This window comes from Channa argus, chromosome 4 (assembly GCF_033026475.1).
Source record: "Channa argus isolate prfri chromosome 4, Channa argus male v1.0, whole genome shotgun sequence".
NCBI classification, from domain to species: domain Eukaryota; kingdom Metazoa; phylum Chordata; class Actinopteri; order Anabantiformes; family Channidae; genus Channa; species Channa argus.
This window is the reverse complement of record NC_090200.1, coordinates 29,777,980-29,801,745: the sequence shown is the minus strand read 5'-3', so window position 1 is coordinate 29,801,745 and position 23,766 is coordinate 29,777,980. Positions and strand designations below refer to the sequence as shown.

The 23,766-nt window shown below is 41.1% G+C and overlaps 2 pseudogenes; both read left to right on the top strand.

The window, feature by feature from the left end:
• The first annotated feature begins 750 nt into the window (after positions 1–750).
• LOC137125182 (uncharacterized) lies at positions 751–8,377 on the top strand (annotated as a pseudogene).
• Positions 8,378–19,175: 10,798 nt separating this feature from the next.
• LOC137125341 (uncharacterized) lies at positions 19,176–19,994 on the top strand (annotated as a pseudogene).
• Positions 19,995–23,766: the final 3,772 nt, after the last annotated feature.

Here is a 23,766-nt window from a genome sequence, read left to right as displayed (position 1 = left end):
AGTATTTGACATTTTAACATTCCTAAGTGTATACATTTTCCATAATTAAATAAGAGTTGTTAAAAATCAGGGTCAAAAGAGCCACTAAGGAACAAAACAGCTGTGCTCAGCTTCAGTTTTGCTGCATACTTTGAGAGTGTGTGAAATAAGATTCAAGGGGAAGCAAATGGTAACTGGTTTGCACTTAAATATTGCTTATATAGTGCGGTAAACGTATTATGTCACCTTCTGTTTCTGCACACTCGGGTTTTTACCGAAGGAATGTTTACTGATTAATTGCAGCTCTTTTTTTAATTAAATAAGTGATTTTATCACACAAGAATTGAGTCGTAACATACACTTGTATAACACAAGCACCTGCTCTTGTAAAACACAACCAGCTAACGTTTACAAATTCCACATTTCACCTATCGCTAGCTTAGCCGTTATCCACTAGCAATGGCTTCTCTGTCTCCCTCTCTCTCTCCTTCTCTCAGTTGCTCGGTGTGTCTCATGTTCAGTTTTTCTTCAGCCTTCTTTAGTGATAATTGTATATGTAATAAGTGTAAGGTTTTTGCAGCTTTGGAGGCGAGGCACACGGAATTAGAAGCGCGGCTCCGCACCACATAAAATAATTTAGCTAGTCAGGCCCCGGTAGCTGGTGCGGGCCACCCTAGCGTAGCCCCTGTTAGCTTTCCCCTGGCAGTTCGCGAGCAGCTGGGAAGCCGGTCCGGCTGGGTGACGGTTTGTAAGAGATCTAATGCTAAACACATGCCCGAGGTTCACCACCACTCGGTTTACGTTTCTAATGTATTTTCCCCACTCAGCGACACACCCGCTAAGAAACCAACTCTGTTCATTGGCAGCTCTATAGTCAGAAACGTGAAGTTAGAGACTCCAGTGGCCATAGTCAAATGCCTTCCTGGGACCAGAGCAGGTGACGTTGAATCATAATTGATACTCCTGGCTAAAGTTAAATGTGAATACAGTAAGATTATTATTCACACGGGAGTTAATGACGCCTGATTAGGCAAATCGGAGGTCACTAAAACGAATGTTGAATTGGTGTGTAAATTTGACGAAGACTCCGGCGTTTTCTCTGGACCCCTGCCAAATTTGACCAGTGACGACATGTACAGCCGCATGTCGTCATTCAACTACTAGCTGTCTAGGTGGTAGCAGCAAATGATGTGGGCTACATAAAGAATTGGAAAAATTTTGGGGGAAAGCCTAGACTTATTAGGAGAGTTGGCATCCATCCTACTTTAGATGGTTGGGAGGATTGCGTCGGGAAGGGCATTCGGCGTAAAAACTGTGCCAAATCAACATGCGTACAATCATCCGCTGTGGCGACCCTGAACTCACAGGATAAATCGAAAGGACAAAAAATAAATAAATAATATTCTTTCATCATTTGCTTTACCATATGCCAATACAATGGAAAGTAACCACCTTAATGTTACTCCTGCACAAGTAGATTATCTTGTTGACAATTCTGCAGCCTCATTACGTCCAATTATTATTATTATAATTGCCCCTCTGAAAAAGAAGACAGCAAAGCAGAGGCGATCTCCATGGTATAGTTCGCAAAAACGCAACTTAAAACAAGCAACACGAAAGTTAGAAAGGAAGTGGCATTGCATTTAGTGGCATTTAGAAGAATCTCAGTTAGCCTGGAAAAATTGTTTGAAAACATACAAAAAAGCTCTCTGTGATGCCATAACAGCATATTTTTCATCATTAATAGAAGAAAACAAGAACAACCCCCGGTTTCTGTTCAGCACAGGCTGTCAGTCAACCAGGCTGACTAAAAGCCATAGTTCTGTTGAGCCTAGCATTCCCTTTACTCGGAGCAGCAATGACTTCTTGACTTTCTTTATGAATAAAATTCTAGCTATTAGAGAAAGATTTCACCAGATCTTTCCCCCAAATATTACAGACAGATCTTCACGTACAGCAGTGCTAGAATCATCACCAAGGCCCCAATCCCTCTTAGACTTTTTACACATAGATCTTGCTGAGCTAACTTCAATTATTACCTCATCTAAACCAACAACCTGTCTGCTAGACCCAACTAAGCTGCTCAAGGAAGCTTTACCCTTAATAGATACGTTCATATTAGATATCATCAATCTATCTTTAGAAACAGGCTATGTACCACAGGCCTATAAGGTAGCTGTAATTAACCCCATACTTAAAAAACCCTGTCTTGACCCAGGTGTTTTAGCCAGACCTATATCAAATCTCCCCTTTATTTCTAAAATACTTGAAAAAGTAGTTACAAAACAATTATGTGATCACCTTTACAGGAATAATTTGTATGAAGACTTTCAGTCAGTATTTAGAGTTCATCATAGAACAGAAATAGCACTGGTAAAAGTCACCAACGATCTTCTCTTGGCCCCCAGATAATGGACTCATCTCTATACTTGTTCTGTTAGATCTTAGTGCTGCATTTGATACCATTGATCACAACATTTTATTACAAGAACTGCATCATGAAATTGGGATTAAATGAACTGCAAGATTCAAGATTCAAAGTGATAGAAAGCATGTTTCCCTGCACAATGAAATACACTAGGCACTATGCACTAGGTTGGTTTAAATCTTATCTATTTGATAGATTTCAATTTGTTCATGTCAATGATGAATCCTCCATGCACACAAAGGTTAGCTATGGAGTTCCACAAGGCTCTGTGTTAGGACCAATACCTTTTACTTTATATATGTCTCCTTTAGTCAACAATATTAGAAATTTCCACTGCTTTGCTGATGATACCCAGCTATATTTATCTATAGAATCAGATGAAAATAATCAGTTAATCAAGCTTCAAGCATGCCTACAAGACATAAAGACCTGGATGTCCCACAATCTTCTACTTCCAAACTCAGACAAAACTGAAGTCATAGTATTTGGGCCCAAAAATCTCAGAAATATGATGTCCAGCCATATCATTACTTTAGATGGCATAAGTCTGGCCTCCAGTACTACTGCAAGGAACCTTGGAGTTGTTTTTGACCAGGATTTGTCCATTACCACATATATAAAACAAATCTCTAGAACAGCCTTCTTCTACCTACGGAACATTGCCCAATTTAGGAGCATCCTGTCTCAAAGTGATGCTGAAAAACTGGTCCATGCATTTGTTACCTCTAGGTTGGACTACTGTATTTTCCTACTTTCAGGATGCCCCAGTAACTCCCTAAAGAGCCTGCAATGAATCCAAAATCCTGCAGCAAGAGTGCTGACTGGAACTAGCAAGAAAGATCATATTTCACCTTCACTAGCTTCTCTCCATTGGCTTCCTATTAAATCTAGATTAGAATTTAAAACCCTCTTACATATAAAGCCCTGAATGGTCAGGCTCCATCATATATAGAAGACCTCATTGTTCCATATCATCCCAGTAGACCACTTCAATCTCAGAATCCAGGCCTTCTTGTGGTTCCCAGAATTTCCAAAGGTAGAATGGGAGGTAGGGCCTTAAGCTTGCCTTGTACCTCACTTGTAATTCACTTTGGATAAAAGCGTCTGCTAAATGACTAAATGTAAATGTAAGCTACCAACCTCCTCTCCTGTGGAACCAGCTCCCAGTTCAGATTCGGGAAACAGACACCCTCTCTACTTTTAACTCTAGGCTTAAAACCTTCCTCTTTAATAAAGCATATAGTTAGTTATAGTTATGTTGCTATAGGCTTACACTGCTAGGGGACCCACCCCCCAATGCACTGAGCTCCTTTCCTGCTCCTGTCCCTCTCTCCTCTCCTCTAATCTCACAATTGTCACCACTGAATGACATTAACTCTGTGTGTTTTCTCCAGTAGTTGTCTTTGTCCTTCTCTGTCCCCCTCTCTCTGTCCCTTTCTGCAGGTGTCCCCAGCTTTGAAGCTGTGTGTCTTCCAGCGTGCAGCTACTGGTCCTACCAACCTGCCCGATGTTTTGTTGTTGCTTTTTGTTGCTCTTTTCTTTTCTCTCTTCACTTTCCACTTGCCCCAACCAGTCAAGGCAGATGGCCGTCCATCCTGAGCCTGGAGGTTCTGCTGGTGGTTTCTACTGTTAAAGGGAGTCTTTCCTCTCCACTGCTGCCTATGGCTTGCTCCAGGGGGAATTGTTGGGTTGTCTCTTTACATCCTTATAATCTTGACTTTATTCTGTAAAGTGCCTTGAGATGATTTTGTTGTCAATTGCCGCTATATAAATAAAGTTGAATTGAATTGAATCGAATTGAATTTTCCACCTATTGGTACTCAAAGCACTTCAAACTTACTCATTCGCACTTACAATCACAGACTGATGGGGTAGCTGCTATGCAGCTGGCCAATACTCACCAGGAGCAACTAGGTTGGGGTTCAACAACACAACAGAGTCAAGTATTTATATATCACATATTCAGCTTCAAGGTAGACTGGTGACCTGTCCAGCGTCTACCCTGCCATTTGCTCAATTACAGCTTAGTTTGGCTTCATTATCTTTTTTTTAGGTTAAACTGAACAAGATGTGGAATGCAGAACCCAAACTCAGGTCTGTAGTGTTAAAAAACAGCACTTTGTACAACTTAAATCGGTTCAATCACCTCTGTAGGCTTTTTGGTATAAAATCCCTGTGAACTAGAATAAACAATGATTGACAACAGAATCCACGCTCAGTTTTCCTCCAAAATTAAACAGTGACTTATAACGTTGTTATATCACAGTATTTGGAAGGCTCTATCAAACCAAACAGTAACTTTTACATTTAATTGGGCTCTTTGTCATATGTTGGATAATAACATTTATTCCACTGAAGAAAAGTCTGCTATGACTGCAGGATGACAGTTCATGGGCACAGCTTGCTGACATTAGAGGGAAGAACATAATGAGACAGAATCACTGTTTTTGACTACACTTCATGCTCACTGATTCTCTGTTGGGCTTAGTCTTCAATAATTACACATTTTATAGAACCACAGTGCTGCAGACCTGGGCTTCCTGTTTCCTCCTAATATGATGACTATTTGATCACAGGGCTTGCACAGCGGACATTTGCACTGTGCCTGACTGATCTCAGTGACAAAACTATGTGGGCAGTGAATGTTCAAAATTTTGGTCTAAAGATAAATCTGCATTGGTGGGAGCCAAAATCTCCTCCACAAGCCTTGGGACAAGCTTCACAGTTGCACATTCTGTTTATGGCTCTCACATTTCTGCTGCTTCAAGCATTGACATTACTCCTTAATTTTTCTACGAGTGTTGCTGTTTCTGCGACCTCTGGAGTACCACTGATTCATTAACATAAAATAAATTGATCCTTTAAGAAATGTAACAGATTTTTTAGTTATTTATATTACTATATATATTATAGACATTTTAGGCTCAGTCAGTTTCTGGTTTGCACTGTCACCAAAGTTATTTTGATTTTAGGCACATTGTATCCCTGGTTCTTCCTCCATCCATCCATTATCTGTAATGATTTCATGTGTAGGGTTTCAGGGGGCCTGGATCCTATCCCAGCCATCATAGGACGAAAGTTGGCGTACACCTCAGACAGGTTGCCAGTCTGTCTCAGAGCCAACACCAAAGCACATAGACAAAAAGACAACCATTTACACCTACGGGCAACTTAGACTCACCAATTAACCTAACATGCATGTCTTTAGACTGTGGCAGGAAACTGATGCAAGCACAAGGAGAAATGCAATATCCTGGCTGAACTCTTGGCAAGTGCTCACTATCTATAAGGCCGCTGGGCTATAAGATGAGATATCAGATTGCTTTAGTGGATACAATAAAAGATCTTGTTATGTATTATTTACAGAAGTACATTTGAAGAGCTGTTAACAGCAATAGCATGTAAAATGTTTGCATTATCACTCTGCACTTGTTGGCATGCTAATAGAAATATGGATCTCAGCATGTTGGTGCATGTGCAGTAGGTTCTGAATCTTCCTGAGAAGAAGGGGCGAACAGGGGGCATCCTGGGTGTCTCTTAACCCATGGTAAATGGTCTGCACTTATATAGCACCTTTCTACCTATTGGCACTAAAAGTGCTTTACCAACTAAGTAGGGGTTCAGTGTCTTGCTCAAGGACACTTCGACAAGGACAGGACGAGCCAGGGATTGAACCATCAGCTGGTGGACAACCGCTCTAGGTTCCTGCACTGATTGGTCTAGTGCAGGGGTCTCAAACTCAAATTACCTGGGGGCCGCAGGAGGCAGAGTCTGGGTGAGGCTTGGCCGCATCATGTATTCCACAAAAAAAACTTTGTTAAAAAAATCTAATATTCTCAAACATCACTACTAACAGTTTAACTTCAATGGGTTCTTATGAACATGAACATTAACGGTTCTTCTGGATATGGCTTCTTTTGCCTACTTCTTGCTTCCAGAGACCTGGCAGCGCTTCCTCTCACATAGCTGAGCCACATTTGGCTTAAGGGAGGAAGCAGTTTAGATCCTCAGTATGACTTGAAGATGATGATCAGTAAGTCTGGACATGTGCTTGGATTTATTGATGTTCAAGTTAGAGAAAATCTTTTTGCACAAATATGTGCTCCCAAAAAGTCAAATGCTCTGCTTGAACATTCTGGAAAGCTCAGGGGAGCCAGGGATCACTTCTCTCAAAAGTTGCTCAAGCTTGTCCACTTTTCCACTCACCTCCCTGAACTTGGGTTTGAGGTCAGAGTTGCACTGCAGGTCAATGAGCTCCATTTGAAGCACAGAAGGTTGAATTGCACATTAAAGAAGAAGGGGTCATGTCTTTCATGATGACATGAACATCATAACATTTGTAGTTGGTAGGAAGTACCAGGATAGCAAGCGCAAAGAAATGCAACTGCTACCCGGTTCATTATCAGCTGGGACAGTGGGACACCATTATTTTTTTATTATATAAAACAATGGGCTGCAGCCATGGAGGCGTTATTTACTGGCTTAGGTAAGCACCTTGTATGGCAGCCACTGCCACTGTCATCAGTGTGTGAATGAGTAAATGACAAGCAACATTGTAAAGCGCTTTGGAGAAGTAGTCATTTACCATCTTAATGTTAGAGGCTCATTGGAACTAAGCTGGAGCTGATAATCCACTGAGCTACTTTGAATTTCTAAATGGTCTGGTATTTGGGGGAGTCTGCTTCACCTCATGATCCTCCTATAAAAGTGCTGCAGGGTGAAAAGGGTGGATACCGGAACTGAGCGTGATGGGACCCATGCATACATGATGGTTCAGGTATGATTAGGAATGTAATTTAGAAATCACATTCAGGCTGTAATTTCAAGTGCTATTATACACTAAAATGATAAGTCTATAGTGGCTGTGTTACTTCTGGTTAAGTGCTTGTACTAGTAAACTAAAAACACCACACAAACTCATCTGTGAGATGAGTCAGATACATACAAGTGGCCTGGTAGCTCAATGGGTAGAGCAGCAGGATGGCATGCAAAAGTCTGCAGCCTACCCACCAGGTTTGTCACTGAGCGAGCCACTCAGCGCTAACTCTCTGGGCACCCACTGTGTAATGAGTTAAATTCAAAGAAAGAATTTCAGTAAAACATGTATGTGCAATATGTATTTGTGCTCAATGACAATAAAGATTATTCTTCTTCTACATGAAATACGATGTGCTTGCTTCAATATCTGATGCATAAAAGGAGTGATGTCTTAGATAAAGGGAAAATCTCTCAGGTGGTTGTACAGTAAAACAAGACACAAGACTTTGCACAGGACACTGGGGTACAACTGTGATGCAAGACACTGTGCAATTTATTGACAACTCAAGCTTTCCAAGTGTGTTGTCACTGTATGTAACATTTTCTGTTTTCGCAATGTAACTTGTAACCCTGACAGTTTTGTGCATAACACTAATGCAGTTATTTATGTGTGTAATTTCATTCCCATGGCATCAAAAAGTAGCACTCCTGAGGCCTCCAATAGTGACACCAAAGGGTACTTGTGGCATCTATATGAGATGCCAAAGGACCTAAAAAGCAGCATATATTTGATGCTTTGGGCAGTGTCATGAAGTGACATTGTGGGAAGATAATGTGTTGTTCATGCTATTGTGCTGCTGGGCCTTCTTGACCACGTTTGTGTTCAGGTTCCAGGTCATTTACATATACCACCTCCTCTCCATTGGTCCAGGTCCAGTAAGGTGTGTGTTTGTATGTGTGTTTTTTCTTTTTCAAGCTGTCCCTGCCTGGGCCAGTTGGTTCGTAGGAAGTTGGGCAGGGAGCCGGCAGGATGAAGGTAGAAACCCTCCGGGGGCCGGGCAGGAGGCCTGCGATGACAGCAGAAGCCCTTCAGGGGCTGGGCAGGAGGCCAGTGATGAAGGCAGAAGCCCTCCGGGGGCCGGCGTGGAGGCCGGGGTCCGAGGGGACGACGAGAAGAGCCCTCCGGGGGCCGGCGTGGAGGCCGGGGCTTGAGGGAACGACAATAAGAGCGCTCTGGGGGCTGGCGTCTGAGGAAAACAGGAGCACTGAGTGGACAAGCGGTCGCTGACCTTGGCGCCAGAACGGGACCTGGGCGAACAGAGACAGGACAAACAGGGACAGGACCAGAGCCGGCATCTACCCACTCAGAGACTGCAACAGGAACTGAACGAGCAGTTGGCCACCTTGGAGCCGCTACTGGAAAAGAAAGTGGAACCAGACGAGTGGTTGCAGACTTCGGCACCGGGACAGGAACAGGAACTGGGTGAGGCGGAGCATGATCGCCAGAGGCTGTGTCCATTCTCCCAGAAAGTTGGACCTAGGTGGCAGTGTGGACCCGCAGAGGGGCAGGAGCTGAGGTGACGGCGTGGACCTGCAGAGGGGCAGGAGCTGAGGTGGTGGCGTGGACCTGCAGCGGAACAGGAGCTGAGGTGGTGGCGTGGACCTGCAGCGGAACAGGAGCTGAGGTGGCGGCGTTGACCCGCTCGGCGGCAGCAGCCGAAGAGGCAGCATCAGCCGGCCCGGGGTCGGCAGCTGAAGCGGTAGCGTTGGCCAGCCCGGGGTCGGCAGCTGAAGCGGTAGCATCGACCCGCGAGGAGACAAGAATGACAGCATCGACCTGCTCGGGGTCAGCAGCTGAAGAGGCAGCGTCGACCTGCTTGGGGTCAGCAGCTGAAGAGGCAGCTTCGACCTGCCCGGAGACAAGAAGGACGGCGTTGACCTGCTCGGAGGCAGCAGCTGAAGAGGCAGCATCGACCTGCTCGGAGGTAGCAGCTGAAGAGGCAGTATCAACCGGCCCGGGTTCAGCAGAGGGGGTCCCAGTTTACCCCCAGTCCTGAAGTTAGCCAGGAACCCCGACACTCTGGGTACCCCAGGCAATTCGATCAGCCAGGTTCGGGAATAGATAATTTTTTCCAACTGGGCAGCAGTCTCCCTGCGTAGGTCTGGGTCCGTAGATCGTTGGAAAGTGTCCACGAGGTTGGATAACTGTAGGATAACTGGGATCTGTTTGTCCCTGACCAGATGCTGTTCACAACTCCACTGACTCCGCATCAGCGCAATTACGGGAGCAGAGGCTGAGGCAGGAACCAGCTGGGCAGGTTGGGGGACATGGGCTGAGGTTTGGTCCTGAGGCTTGGGGCTTCAGGCCCACAGCCAAAGTAGCATTTAAGAGCTTCCAAGGCATCCATACTAAAAAATTAAGTGCACGCCTCTCGGGTCCTAGTTCTGGCCAGATCGTTTCGTCACACTTTCACTAGTGTGTTACTTTGATTTTTGTAGGACCCGAAAAGGAGGAAACGGGAAGGGAAGGGGTTATAGTAACTTAAAGTTTATTTAAAGAAAAGCAAACAACAGAAAATCACTCCGTGAGAAGGTACACAGAACATCAACTTAAACACTCTGGAGAAGTATGATAAGCTTAATAAAAGGTGCAGGGAATAAACTCAGTAATTAAGGGACAGCAAACAGGGACAAACTAAACATAAGGCACTGCCAGACTAAAGGGACAGACAAACACTGAAACATTTAACAAGGGTCAAACACGCGGGGAGAACTAGGAGCAACACTAAACACTGAAATAAACAGAAAACCAAACCTCAGACCAAAACTCAAGGAACAGGTGGGCACAAGAGGGCAAAGTCCAAAGGGGTAATCCACAGGTGTACAGGGAAAGCAGGAGAAGGCAAAGTCCAAAGAGGTAATTCGCAGGAGTGTTCTCTAGTGAAGCAGGGGAGATGATCTGGCAGTGAGCAGTGGGGAAAATTGGGTATAAATAAACTGGGGAACAGGTGAAACCAATTAGAACAAAACGAGGAAGATAAAGATACGAAACAGACTCAAAGGAAGGGACACGGGAGGAGCAACAAAATAAAAGCCAAAAACAGGAAATCAATTTAAACAAAACTGGTCCAAAACCAGGGACTGTGACAGAATGGGCCTAATTGCTGAACATTGCTGTAGCTTCTCATTAACTCACAGACAACTCTATCAACGCTATTCCACCTCTCTATTTACACACCATTATTGTTAATAATTCAATGAGACTATTTCTGTATTCTAGATTTATTCTCTTCTAGAATTTTTACTGTATTGCTGTGACAACTACATTTTCCCCATTGGGAGATCATTACCATCCATTACTATTTATAGTGTGAATTCATTTTATCAGCTGTCTTTTATGTTTATACTGTGTAAAGCATATTAGTACAAGAATTTCCTTCAGAAAGAATAAAGTGGTATCTAATCTGATCTGATCTTATTAACAGCTCTTCTAGTCTGAGAGAAGTCTTGTGTCCATTGTGTGCCATCAGTTACTTTGTCCTTTCACTTGCCTCACTGTTGGACCTCTTGAAATGCTTTGTTACAATAGTGCAACAGCCACAACTGGGGTAGGGTTAGTTACGGTAAGTTTAAGTTAAAAGATAAAATACATACAGTTAAAATGTTGCACATATATTTCTTTTAAACGGACTTCTGGTTTCAAATAGTGCATTATTCTATCAAACACTGATGCCCTGAGGTTTCTGTTGTACTGCTGGACTGACAGCTCTATGAATCTCATATTGACAAAACAGGTACCTTTATCATCGATATCTATTGCCAAAGGACTTGGCAAAGCGTCCTGCTTTTGACTTTTCGGGAATGAGAACGGAGTGGTCAGTCACACTGTGTCTTTATTTTACAGATTGTCTCACAGTATGTTACATCTCATGACTCAGTCACAGCCAAAACATTGAGAATCATTCCCAGACTCTGTACTTTTTAACTGTCATTTTATTGCCTGATTTACAGTATTACTGTTACCATATAAGATTTGAATTGAGGCACAATCAAATGAATGCAATTTGAAACTACTTATTTTTAAGGCTATTATGGTGGAATTGGTAAACTAAAAATATTAGGAGCCAAATAATTAATATAGGAATAATAGCAATAAATTCAAAACATGAATGTGTCAATAAAATTAAAAATATAATAATTATGACTAGCTTATAAGTGGTGGACCACAATCATGAAAAGAGGCAGAATACAAAAAAATTATAAATTAAAATCTAGAAATAGATCTGATCATTTTCAATAAATTACGAGTACACAAAACAGCTATTTCAGTATTTTTTTGTACATTCATTGATATACATTATAATGTATATTTCACGTATATATTTCTTCAGATGGTTATTATATAATGTAATAATTATTGAATATTGCATACATTTTTGGATCCACATGCTCAATTATTTTAGACTGAACTTAGTGAAATCTGTCTATTTGTATTTTTAAAGGTGTAAATGATAAATCAGCATTCAGTGTTTATCTTTTGTGACTACAATAATAATTCATGTTAGTCTGGAGCCAGAAAGTTATTTTTTTAAATAACAAAAACACCATTATCTATATTTCCATCCCAGTGAATGGGCATTTTAACAAGGAGTTGTGTTTAGGATGCCTTGGAGTATTTTATTTTTCTTTGTCTTGTCAAAACAAGAGCTATCTTTAAATATCTTCAGCAATTTGTATCAACTGACTATTTCATATTGATATAGGATCTGCATATTTAGCTCAAACAAAGATTTGTATAAAAAGTCTAAAAATGCTCAATTTTTAAGAGAAATATGTTTGTTACACTACAGATGGTAATGTTAACAATGCCAAAAACATGAAAATCACACAATGAACCATGCTCACCCCCACCACAAACTCCATGGAAAAATTAATTGAATTAAGGTGTTTTTTCTGTTCTGTTGATTTGTTTTGCTGAGCAGACAGAGACAAAGAGAAATCCCATTTCAAATTAAAATTGAATGACCCCCTGAAGCCCCACAAAACACACAAACACACACACACACACACACACACACACACACACACACAATCCACTGCCCCTAGACAGATTTGATGGTGGTTCAATTGTAAGAAAGCTCCAAGCCCTACAGTGAATGATACATGGGACGGAGAGGTTTTAATACATATGCTGTATGTGTACAGTGTTTTTGTTTGTGTGTGATTGCATGTGTGTTTTCTACTGTTGATGTGAAACTTAAGGCAGATTTTGGATACAAAATATGGAAATACAAATACTCAGTAAGACTGAGTGCAGGAAGTCAGTGCTGACATGGCTGAAAAGTAGAATCATGGTTCAAATTTTCGGAAATTGTGCTAAACATAACATGTGTCTTCCTTAAATCCCTTGGACTCCCAGGGTATTAATGTGATCACCACCATCAGTGTTGGATCCAGTCTGTTCACTGCAGTGGATATTATAATGATGATATGTGTCCAAATATTCAGTATTTTTATCATTTTATAGCTTTTTCACAACACAGCCAGACTACAACAGAGACCTAGGCATTGTATTAGTTGTAGAAAACCTAAAGTGCTCAATAACACTACTGCACATATGTCCTGTTGGGTCACTTTACATGTAAGGAGTCTTGTTTAAAAGGATTGGGCATCTTTAATGTTACTTTCTATGTTGCAAGAAACAGGCCTGCACTTGTAGGAAATTAATTCACATTAATTCTCTAAAAAAACTTTATTCCATTAAATTACTTGTGGCTCTCAAATCCATTGGTACTCACTAGACATTACAAAACACCATTTGTTCTCTCTCCTTTAGTCGTCTCATCCATCATTCCAGCTGTTGGTTTCATACCTCTCTTCTCTCACACTTTACTTCTTTCAGGTTCTCTATCTTCCTTCTTTATAAAAAGATATTTAAATATTCTCTATCATTTTCAAGGTACTGATACTGTATTCTTAACAGTCATGGCTCTGTTTGAAACAGCTGCTCGATGCTGCTCAATTATTCATACACATAATTTATGAACTAAGGTTAATCGGTACGTATTTCATCAGGAAGCCTCTTTGTCTCTTAGTGTGTGTGTATGTGTGTTTATACGTGTATGCAAAAGAAAGAGAGAGCGAGAATCATTGAGACAGACTGACCTTAACCTAATCAATAATGAAGTTTAAAGACCACATCTGGTGATAAAGCACCATGGTGTGTGTATTCTCCTTCAGGCCCTCAGCTGACTTTAGAGAGCAGATGGAGATAAAGCAAGCAACAAACAACACACACACACACACACACACACACACAGGTGTGTAATTGGAGCACATTAGAGTGGCAGTGGGCAGAGATCATGCAGTCACAAGGTCAGCAGCCTCAGTATTATATGTCTCCAACATGACTAAGTGGACCCAGTATTAACAACTGGGACTTCACTCATCGACACTGAAGAAGTCATAACCTGCTGCTGAGCACAAAGTCACTGATCTTGACTAGAACACTGCAATGATTTGCTCACTGTTGGTTTATGTCTCTTCACATGTCAACTCTCTGTTTGCTGGTTTCTCTGAGTTTGAATGCAACAGAACCTGTATGATATTAAAAGTCATTATGTCATTATCTGAACAATATAAAATCCAAATATACTACCTACATTTAAAAATATTTTTATATACTTACTCTAGACTAGATTAGAGCTTGTGATTCCTCCAAAGTTACTATGACAAAGTCAAAGAAGGGAGAAAGGACAAAACAAGGCATGGACAAAAATATTTATTTGTTGTGAAGTGCAGGCATTAAAGGAAATGTAATATGAAAGACTACATTTAACCCAAGCTTGAGGTATGCACTGACAGCCCTCATATCTGCATTGCCACTTTGATCAACTGATCAAGGTCTCTTAGTGACTTAGCGACTGTGGCGCAGGAAGGTAGAGTGGTTATCCACCAATCTCACAGTTATTGGTTCAATCGCCGGCTCCTCCAGTCACATGTCAAAGTGTCCTTGCGCAAGACACTGAACCCCAACTTACTTGCCCTCGGTGAGGGTTGGCCAGCTGCATAGCAGCTCCACCATTGGTGTGTGTGTGTAAATGGGTAAATAAGAAGCAGTGTAAAGCACTTTGAGTGCCAATAGGTAGAAAAGCGCTATATAAGTGCAGACCATTTATCATTTTGTCTTCACCAGATTCATTTCCTAGTTTGGATTTAATAATTTTGTAGCCCATTTTCCCCGCTTCCTGTTCCATAGTTTATTCCGCCAGCATCACCAGTCATTATCAACTCTGATTATTTTCACCTGTTCATCTGTCTTGTTGCCAGCCTTCTCCAGTCTCGACAGACTGTGCCTTATTCTATGTCAAGGGTTACCTGGTTTCCTTGGTCTGATGTTTGGTTTATTGTGTTCCCTGATTTTGCTCTTCAGTATTCACAATTTGGCTAATTGTTTATTCCTGCTGCTGGTTTTTGGTTTGTTAAATAACTATTTCTACAGCAGTACTACTGTTAAACCTTTTGTTTCCTTCATATACACAGCACTGGTATCCATCAAATGCTTTCAAATGCTCTTTTCCAGTTGGTAAGCTGAAAACACAGCCCAAAAATGACAAAAAATATTACTACACACTAAAATTAGATAGATAGATAGATAGATAAAATTCTACTTTTAGTTGTAGTGAATATACTTTTTTGTGATTTCCATAGCAGTGGTATTCAGCTATAAACATAGCATGTCTATTCCGTAAATCCTTTGGACTCCCAGGGTCTTCGTGTGATCACCCCCATCCTGTGCCACCTTCAGTGTTGGACTCAGTGTGTTCACAGCAGTGGATCTTATCATTGAAATACAATAGCTGAAACTTAGAGCTTCCAAACAGATGATGTAGGTCAAGGTCTGAAGATTCCAATGATGATAGCTGCTCCTTTTTGTTAGTGATCCTAACACAGTGTCAGTGTCTCTCCCAAAGCAGCAACCATGACAGATGCTGTGCGTTGTGGCCATCAAAACGTGCACTTTGCTACATGTAACCTGCTTTGCATGTGTTTTCATTTAAATATAACAACAATACGCGGTTCATTTTAAATTTTAATCAAATGTGGAACCAATAAACAATTTCCAAAAAAATATAAATGCAATGCTGATCACCAGTCTCACTCTCAGAATTGCAACATGCATTCACACAATATAGAAGAGTAGAAATTTTGGGCTCCAATCATCACAAAAAGGTCTGTGAAATCCTGAAGGGACTGTTTTTTGCACCTTTAACAGAGGAGGTTATCCAGGTCAGCGGTGCCAGATGGTCTGAGCTGCCTGTTTGTCCAAATGGAGACACCAGATCCCCTGGAAAAAAGAAAAAACATGATCCTCACTTAATCAGTGCAGTATGTTCTGATTACTACAATAACCCACTCCATTAGCATTATGCACATTAAATGTCTTTTCTGTATTTTGCTTAGTTAATAGTCATGTTGTTGTCATATGCAGAGATATTAGAAGTACAAAAACTCAAAACTAAATGTGCATGTATATACTGTACTACCACTACAAGTAAAAGTCCAGTCCATCCATCCATCCTTTTTAAGGGGGGGCTGAACTAATCCCAGCTGTCATTGGATATATATATCTTTCTCAATACATATGCTTAAAAAGTAAATTCCTTGTACCTCACTTTGTATAAATTAATCTTGTTTGCCTGTTTACTAATTGTCTAACCATATGACAAAATTTTATCTATTCCCCCACACTGTACATGAGGGAATTAAAGAGAGGTTGATGAATAAGCTAACCCAGACATTAAACATGAGTCGACATAATTCCTTGTTTGTTTAGTTTTCTCATATAGAAAATGTGAAATTATATTATGCCCTGTCAGCCCGTTCTAATTCCAGGGGCATAAAATGCGTTGCTTTGTCAAGACCAAGGTGTCCATTTGCGTCGGTGATTAATGCTCAGAGCTTTCAGTTTAATTAGAAACCCTAGCGCTTCAAAGTTTTACACCACAATTTTACGCCAAAATTGATTATGTTAAATAAGAAGAGTGTCATAGGGAGGTGGACAGAGGGAGCGAGACCCGGGTTTGACTTTTGTGCGTGTTGTTTGATTTATTGATGATTGTTTCAATACATGGTGCACATGGAAGCAGGTGTGTGCCGTTTACACTTTTTGTAGCGTTTTGTACCTATATAATTTGCCCTCTAACTTAACCTTACCCTGAAGTTTTTAACCGTAGTTGTTTGTTAATGTAATGTTACCCTGAAGTTTTTTTTTGGGTATATAAAGTCAGGGTGACTGTGGCACAGGAAGGTAGAGCGGTTGTCCACCAATCTCACAGTTGTTGGTTCAATCCCCGGCTCCTCCGGTCACATGTCGAAGTGTCCTTGAGCAAGACACTGAACCCCAACTTAGTTGCTCCCGGTGAGTGTTGGCCAGCTGCATAGCAGCTCCCCCATCGGTGTATGAATGTGTGTGTGATTGTGAGTGTGAATGGGTAAATAAGAAGCAGTGTAAAGTGCTTTGAGTGCCAATAGGTAGAAAAGTGCTATATAAGTGCAGACCATTTACCATTTACCATTCCTGTTGTGTCAAAAGGAGACACTCATGGAGTGTCTCAGCTAACTCAGATGCCACTATCCTGGTTAAAACAACAAAGAAAACATCAGGAAAATGGCCCCAAAAGATGTATATATTGAATACCTCAAGCAGCAAAAACATTAGTAGAAAGAGAAGGAGGAGTAGGCTGGACTGAAAGACAACACAGATGCACTAATCCTGACAGGACTGTTCAAAGATGCCCAAGAGACAATCCAGCACAGGACGCAAGATGCTAGCAGGCAGCGCATACATGAAACGCGATTACCAAGTGGCTGACATAGTGTAAAAAAACATCATTGCTGAGTACAGGCTGGAAGTCAAAATGGGATCGACCTTTGAAGGTGGTTGTAATAATCAAGCTAAGATTCTGTGGAACTGACAAACAGGTAGTGGCTAACCAACTGGACATAGTAGAGGTGGACAAACAGAATAAAGGTTGTAGTGACAGATGCAGCTTGTTATAGCAAAATCAGGGAGAAGTACTGTAACATATGCTGCTAAACTGATTAGATATAGAGGTGGAGCACTACAAACATGACCTGAGGATTTCAAGTTTAGGTACTGAAAAACAATTTTATGCTGTCAAATGGCAAACCTGGAAATACTCATGTGGCTCATTTTGAAGGATAATGTCCAACAAATTTGAATATTTTGTCTCTGTCCTCTGTGTTCCTTTTTGACAGACAGTGAGTAGGAGACTGACTGTTGAAAAATGAGGACAAAATACAAGACATGTCCCAGTGTACAAGAGGGTTGGCAAAAAATTATCTCTTCAAGAGAAGGCCCAACTGTTTCATTCAGAACAGCCTCAGTTCTATTACCAGCAAGGTTCTAAGAATTATCCTATTTTTAAATAGGCTGTTAATCACTGTTTTGATGGGTTTTATTCTTCATTGTCTTTGTTTGGTTGACCTTTCTTCGAATTTTCAATCATCTGTAAAGCACTTTATTAATCTATTTGAAAGGTGCTATATAAATAAAGTTTTTATTTGATTTTGATTAGATTTCCACATTTATGATTTGTACATTATTTGCAGGGCAATTAGACTGTCTGTGCAAAAGCAACCATAGTATGGCAAAGTCACAATGACACTGAAGGACAGCAGCAGCTGAGTTACAGCAGCTGAGTAGCAAATAAAGGGATAGAGGGCTCCTGCTGATAGTCTAAAGTATGTTGTAACATTGTGACTCGTGCATTAGCAGTGGTTTGTGATGTGAAATGTGCGGTGAGACTTAGAGTCTTACACAGTGAATGTGGAATGCTACTGCGGTGCCATGAAGTCAGAGAAACCTGCCAGAAAGATGCTCTAATGCCACTTAATGGGCCATATAGGGGCCTCTTTTGAGGAAGGGGGCTGTTGAGGGTTGCTGACTCGTGAGCTTTTGTGGTGAGGGAGCATTAGTAAATTGGGGAAAGGCATTAGTGAATAGTTAGAACTTAACAGTGGGATTTAAAGCACTGCTGGGTCCGCGGTCTGCTTCCATTAACGCATCTGTGTGTCTGTGTGGTTGTGTGTATTCTGGTGAGGCATCAATTTAACAAAACATGTCTTGTTCTTACCAGTAACAGGGACAATAGACCTCAGATAGATGACTTAAAAGATAAAAGGACCACAGATAATCAGGTTTTTCAGGATTGGTTTACGCCTCCCGCTGCACTTTGTTAAAAAAAAAACAATCCATTTATATTAGCAAAAACTTCTCTCGCTATGTTTGAAAATGTGCAAGAAACTGAATACATTAATGGCTAGAAATTAGGGAATAGTTGTCCAATAATGTGTTGAGATAAGGGAAAAAATCCATAGGAAAAGTGGAAGATTGAGTTTTTATTGCAAAAATGGCTGACAGTGTGAAGTTTGAGGAAATGGTTTTCTCTAAACGCATTAATGATGATTGTAAGATTAAAAGTGGAAATATAGCTAAAATGTATGTTGGGTTTTGCTGCCTTAATGTACTTTTACATTTCTAGCATTCTAGGGAAGGAAGCCTCCCATCGTGCACAAGGACAAGAGACCTATGAATGTATAGTTTAAAGGTTTCTGCAGGAACTCCAGCAGTAGCATTTTATCAGAACAGTGATGGCGTGTCATTTAAAAATATAGGAATTTAAGGACTGCTTTAAATTCTACATTAAGTCAAAAACTGCAGTTTGATCTTCAGTGGAGAGGAGCGAACACGCTGGATCTTGTTTACAAAAACATCCCTGGCGCGTATCCTAAGGAGCCCCGCCCCCATCTCGGCTACTCAGACCACATCTCTGTTATGCTAATTCCAGCATACAGACCTCTCATCAGATGCTCTAAACCGGTTCTGAAACAGGTGAAAACCTGGCCAGCAGGAGCTACTTCTGCTCTTTATGACTGTTTTGAGTGCACATAAATGATTTTTAAAAAAAGAATCAATACTTGCTCAGTGTGTCTCATGTTCAGTTTTTCCACTGCCTCCTTTAGTGATAATGGTATATGTAATAAGTGTAAGGTTTTTGCAGCTTTGGATCCAAGGCTCATGGAATTGGAAGCGCGACTCCGCACCACGGAAAACAATTCAGCTAGTCAGGCCCCGCTACATGGTGCGGGCCGACCTAGCGTAGCCCCTGTTTGCTGTCCCCCGGCAGTTCCCGAGCAGCCGGGAAGCCAGTTCGGCTGAGTGACGGTTCATAAGAAATCTAATGCTAAACAGACACCCGAGGTTCATCACCAGTCAGTTCACGTTTCTAAGCAATTTTCCCCACTCAGCGACACACCCACTGAGAAACCAACTCTGGTAATTGGCAACTCTATAGTCAGAAACGTGAAGTTAGAGACTCCAGCGGCCATAGTCAAATGCCTTCCTGGGACCAGAGCGGGTGACGTTGAAACATATTTCAAACTCCTGGCTAAAGATAAACGTAAATACAAGATTATTATTCATGTGGGAGTTAATGACGCCCGATTACTCAAATCAGAGGTCACTATAATGAACGTTGAATTGGTGTGTAACTTTGCCAAAACGATGTCCGACTCCGTAGTTTCCTCTGGACCCTTGCCAAATCTAACCAGTGACGACGTGTCGTCATTCAACTGCTGGCTGTCCAGGTGGTGCCCAGCAAACGATGTGGGCTACATAGGCAATTGGAAACGTTCTTGGGGAAAACCTAGGCTGATTAGGAGAGATGGCATCCATCCTACTTTAGATGGTGCAGCTTTCTTATCCAGAAATATGGCTGGTTTTATTAAACAACCAAAAGTATGACAATCCAGAGTTGAGCCTATGATGCAGAGATCCAGTCCTACACGCCTCTCTGCAGTATCCTTACAACCATCACCCCCCCACAACTCCCACATAACTATAGAGACTGTGTCTGTTCCCCGACGAACTAAATTATATAAACTAAAAACGACAATATGAGGAGTTCATGATAACCAAATTAAAGTTAAGACTACTCATCTTACAGAACAAAACCCCAAAACTATTAAATGTGCATTATTAAATATCAGATCTCTCTCTTCTAAATCTTTGCTAATAAATGACTTAATAAGCGATCATCAATTTGATTTATTTCGTCTTACTGAAACTTGGTTGCAGCAGGAAAAATATGTTTAAATGAGTCAACCCTCCAAGTCATATTAATTATCATTTTCCTAGAAGCACAGGCCGAGGTGGAGGAGTAGCAGCAATCTTCCATTCTAGCTCACCAATACACCCTAGACCTAAACATAGTTATAACTCATGAGGTTAGGAGCCTTTCTCTTAACCTTTCACACCCAAACTGGAAAAGTTTTTGATTGAATTTTCTGATTTTCTATCTGATTATTGTGGGTGACTTTAGCATTCATGTAGATGCTGACAGTAACTGCCTGAGCACTGCGTTTAATTCATTATTAGATTTAATTGTTTTTTCCCAAAATGTAAATAAACCCACTCACTGTCTTAGTCACACCCTAGAACCTTGTCCTTACGTATGGAATTGAAATGGATAATTTAACAATATTTCTGCACAACTATCTTCTGTCTGACCATTTTTTAATAACATTTGAATTTACAATAACGGACTATACAGCAGTTAAGGTAAAATTCCACTATAGCAGATGTTAAGTGAAAAAGCTGTCAACAAATTTAAAGAAATGATTCTTTCATCATTTGCTTTGCCATATGCCAATACAATGGAAAGTAGCCACCTTATTGTTACTCCTGCACAAGTATATTATCTTGTTGACAATTCTGCATCCTCACTACGTGCAATACCGTACGTATTGCCCCTCTGAAAAAGAAGGCAGTAAACCAGAAGAGGCGATCTCCATGGTATAGTTTGCAAACACGCAACTTAAAACAGGCAACACGAAAGTTAGAAAGGAAGTGGCGTTCCAGAAATTTAGAAGAATCTCATTTACCTGGAAAAATATTTTAAAAATGTACAAAAAAGCTCTCCGTGATGCCAGAACAACATATTATTCATCATTAATAGAAGAAAACAAGAACAACCTCCGGTTTCTGTTCAGCACTGTAGCCAGACTGACTAAGAGCCATAGTTCTGTTGAGCCTACTATTCCCTTAACTTTGAGCAGCAATGACTTCATGATCTTCTTTATGAATAAAATTGTAGCTATTAGAGAAAGAATTCACCAGATCCTGCCCCCAAAAATTACAGATAGATCTTCACGTACAGCAGTGCTAGAGTCATCGATAAGGCCCCACTCCCTGTTAGACTGCTTTTTACCCATAGATCTCACTGAACTTCAACTTTTACCTCATCTAAACCAACAACCAGTATGTTAGACCCTATTCCAACTAAGCTGCTCAAGGAAGCTTTACCCTTAATAGATACATTCATATTAGATATCATCAATCTATCTTTAGAAACAGGCTATGTACCACAGGCGTATAAGCTTTAATTAAACCAATACTTAAAAAACCCTGTCTTGACCCATGTGTTTTAGCCAATTACAGACCAATATCTAATCTCCTCTTTATTTCTAAAATAATTGAAAAAGTAGTTGCAAAACAATTATGTGATCACCTCCATAGGAATAATTTGTATGAAGAGTTTCAGTCAGGATTTAGAGTTCAACATAGTACAGAAACTGGCATCAGATAATGGACTTGTCTCTATACTTGTTCTGTTAGATCTTAGTGCTGCATTTAACACCACTGATCATTTTATTACAGAGACTGGAACATGAAATTGGGATTAAAGAAACTGCACTAGGTTGGTTTAAATCTTATCTGTCTGATGTTAATGATGAATCCTCCATGCACACAAAGGTTGGCTATGGAGTTCCACAAGACTCTGTGTTAGGACCAATACTTTTTAATTTATAAATGTCTCCTTTAGGCAACAATGTTAGAAAACACTCCATAAATTTCCACTGCTATCCTGATGATACCCAGCTATATGTATCTATGGAACCAGATCAAAATAGACTGTTAATAAAGCTTCAAGCATGCCTACAAGACATAAAGGCCTGGATGTCCAACATTTTTTTACTTCTAAACTTAGACAAAACTGAAGTCATAGTATTTGGGCCCAAAAATCTCAGAAATATGATGTCCAACCATATTGTTACTCTAGATGGCATAAGTCTGGCCTCCAGTACTACTGCAAGCAACCTTGGAGTTATTTTTGACCAGGATTTGTCCTTTAGCTCACATATAAAAAACAAATCTCTAGAACAGCCTTCTTCCACCTTAAGGACATTGCCAAAATTAGGAGCATCCTGTCTAAAAGTGATGCCGATAAACTGGTCCATGCATTTGTTACCTCTAGGTTGGACTACTGTAATTCACTACTTTCAGGATGCCCCAGTAACTCCCTAAAGAGCCTGCAATTAATCCAAAATGCTGCTGCAAGAGTGCTGACTGGAATTAGCAAGAGAGATCATATTTCACCTTGACTAGCTTCTCTCCATTGTCTTCCCATTAAATCTAGAATATAATTTAAAACTCTGCTTCTTACACATAAAGCTCTAAATGGTTAGGCTCAATCATATATAGAAGACCTCATAGCAACATATTATCCAAGTAGACCACTTCGATCTCAGAATGTTCTGTGTTCCCAGAATTTCCAAAGGTAGAATGGGAGGTAGAGCCTTAAGCTTGCCTTGTACCTCACTTGTAAGTCGCTTTGGATAAAAGCGTCTGCTAAATGACTAAATGTAAATGTAAGCTACCAAGCTCCTCTCCTGTGAAACCAGCTCCCATTTCAGATTCGGGAAGAAGACAACCTCTCTACTTTTAAGTCTAGGCTTAAAACCTTCCTCTTTAATAAAGCATATAGTTAGTTATAGTTGCTGCTATAGGCTTAGACTGCTGGGGGACCCACCCCCCGATGCACTGAGCTCCTTTCCTCCTCCTGTCCCTCTCTCCTCTCCTCTAATCTCACAATTGTCACCACTGTATGCCATTAACTCTGTGTGTTTTCTCCTGTAGTTGTCTTTGTCCTTCTCTGTCCCCCTCTCTCTGTCCCTTTCTGCAGGTGTCCCCGGCTTTGAAACTGTGTGTCTTCCAGAGTGCAGCTACTGGTCCTACCAACCTGCCCGATCTTTTTTTGTTGCTTTTTGTTGCTGTTTTCTTTTCTCTCTTCACTTTCCACTTGCCCCAACCAGTCAAGGCAGATGGCCGTCCACCCTGAGCCTGGTTCTGCTGGAGGTTTCTTCTGTTAAAGGGAGTTTTTCCTCTCCACTGTTGCCTATGGCTTGCTCCAGGGAGAATTGTTGGGTGTGAATTGGCGCTATATAAATAAAGTTGAATTGAATTTAATTGAATAAGCTGAAGTGCTGTTGAGGCACATAGGTAGCCCCAGCCACCTGATTGGAAAGAGGGGGAGTGCACAGGTCCTGAGGGGCGGATGCTAGTTTTTGGCCTCTCACTCTCTGGCGGTCGCAGATGTGGTTGCCCAGATGGATTGCAAGATTAATCAGCTCCTCCAGGGAATCGGGGGGATCCCTACGCAACAACGCATCCTTCACCTGGTCGGACAGTCTACCGCCACAGCAAGCACCCGGAACTCCACCGAGAGATCTGCCAC